We start from the raw sequence: 2571 nt of genomic DNA on the forward strand, positions 1-2571 counted from the left end.
CAGGGGATGAGGGCGCTCGGTATACAGAATTCCTCTCTCTGGAGCACTTTAAGAGTCGGAAAGACAAACCCCACTCTGAAATGAGCCTGGGTCCCTCTGGAGTGGTGACGGAGAGATGGACCCAGGCCCTTTCTCTAGGTACCTTGGAGGGCCATTAGCGGGCTGGTCCATCAGTAAGACCCCCCAAACCAGAAATCTGTGGAGCCAGATGGGTACTTACTTCCATGGCCCGACGCCCTCCCAGGCGGCCCTGTGCACTTTCCTCCCATTAGGGCAGCGGAGACCATCCATCACCAGGGGGATGGTGATGTCACAGCTGCAGGCCTCCGAGTGCACGGGAAGGCTGCTCCATCCCCTCCGAGGTGCTAAATCATTCATGCGGCAGAGAGCCCTGGTGGCAGGAGATTTACTGCCGAGGAAACACTTTAGGGACTTGTGGAAATCAGTTCCTTAAAGAGACCCCATCAGCTGGCAGGTGGCCTCAGGCTGAGGCGTGGGTGTGTGACAGGGACCCAATGAGGTGGGACCTGGGGGAGCTTCCCAACGCCAAACAGAGGAGGCTGGGAGCCCACGGCCTGTGCTCCAGGGTAGGTCCAAAGTGAAGGCAGATTCCAGCACCCTGGGGAGGGAGGGAGGGAGGGAGCGACTCTCAGCTAGCCAGATCCTGCTCACCCTACCCCCCACCCCAGGGGGTTTCTGTGCCCATACCACGGGGGCTCTGAATGAGGAACGTTGTTGGGATGTGCTTGCTCAGTCTGTTGGCTCACCCCACCCGACCCCACCCAACTCCACCCAGTCTAGGCTGGAGGGGAGTTTCAGGCCAGCTTCAGTTTCTCTGAAGAGGAAGTTGGAGCATTACCCAGCATGCTCTGGTCTCAGAATGTGAGTTCCTAAAGGCACAAACAGTGCAGAATTCCAGACTTGATGATTCAGTTCCTGGGGGACCGCGTGCTAATTTAACCTGTAGGAGCATGTGACATCCAGAAGCAGCTTGGGACTCCTGCGGCCCCACACCCTCCAGCACACAGTGGGATCTTCATACCTAGCACAGCAGGGCTCTTCTGCTCCAAGTCCAGCCCAGCTCATCTGTCTCCGTGCCTATGGCTACAGCACACCTCCTGCACGTGTCTTGGACAAGAAAAATGAAGGGATGAAAGAAGAAAGCAACAGCATTTTCAAATCAGCGTTGGAAAAGAAGAAACAGCTCCCAATTTACAGAGGAGGAAACGGAAGGCCAGAGGGGGGGAAGTGACTCAAGCGAAGTCCAAGTCCATGACCGGAGAAAATGGGAAGAGGGAAGGCCCCTGGAAGTGACATTGAGCCGTCTCTGCCTCCGCTGAAATGCCCTGGGCCCCTGCTAACAGGGGTGAGGTCGGCCAGCGGCTCTGACGGGCAGGTTCTGGCCCCTCTTCTGTTGCCTGGTGCCTCTCAAGATGGGCCTCACTTTGCCGCAGGGCGGTCTTGCGGGACCCAGACTGTGATGGCGCTCCTGCTCACTGATTCGCTCACACGCATTCATGGAGCCGCTTCCGAGTCCCACACCGGGACACAGCAGTGAACAGGACAGACTGGCCCTTGTCCTCCTGGCGCTTGGGTTTTACATCACCCTGGACCAGTGCTACAGACCCGGTCAGGTCATCACCCCAATCCCCCACCCCCGCCCGCCCCCCCAGGAGGTGCGGCTGTTCCATCTGCACAGGTGCTCCCAGCAGCTTCGCTTCCACCACATGGTCAAAGCCTGCTCCTTCCTAGGGACCCCTCAGCCCTCAGGGCAGGGCTACTAGTTGCTGCGCCAGCTGCAGCCCCACCACCTTAGTCGGTCCCTCCCTCAGCTGCCCTCAGTCTCAGGGGCGCAGGAGCGCAGGAGCCAACGCTGGCGGCGCCTTGTGAAGAGCAGATTCCAGGAGCGATCAAAGAGCGTCAGGAATTCCAATGTCCCCGTCCCCTCACCCACAGTCAAGCCGCTCTGCCTCCACCTCCCACAGCCCCTCCTCTCAACCCGGCTCGCCTTTTCTCGGCCCCTCCCCCGGCATCATCTCCCAGGCAGGAGGGGCTGCCAGCTCGCGGCCAAGGACTCCCGAGATCACGCTCCTTCCAGGCATCCCAGCAGTTGCTTCGCACCCCCCAGCCTTGTCCCCAGGAAAATCTCTGCGCTTCCCGGGGTCCCCGCCCACCCGCGGCCAGAAGCCTGGAGACCTAGAGACCAGAGCCCCGCAGAGGCCTGGGCGGTTCTGAGGCTCGGAGCTCCGCCGGCCCCCACCCCAGGTGGCCCCTCGGCGTTTCCTTTTTAATCCCCAGCTCCAGCCGCTCTCCCCGGGCCCGCAGACCCAGCCCGTGGGAAAGGCTGCAGGCGGGCATCCGGAGAGCTGGGCTCTGGTCCCGGCTCCGGCCCCAACTCGGGGCCTCGCTCGCTGGGCATTGGTTTCTTCGGCGGAAAACGAGGGTTTGGATCAGACAAACCCCGTAGTAGCCCTGGGAGGGTCGGAGGGGACGCGGGGTAAACCACACGGACACAAGGCAGGAGACACCCACGAAGACGCGGAGGCCAAGAGCACCCCGAGCCGGGCAGGA

The sequence above is a fragment of the Myotis lucifugus genome, unplaced genomic scaffold, assembly GCF_000147115.1.
Source record: "Myotis lucifugus unplaced genomic scaffold, Myoluc2.0 scaffold_46, whole genome shotgun sequence".
NCBI classification, from domain to species: domain Eukaryota; kingdom Metazoa; phylum Chordata; class Mammalia; order Chiroptera; family Vespertilionidae; genus Myotis; species Myotis lucifugus.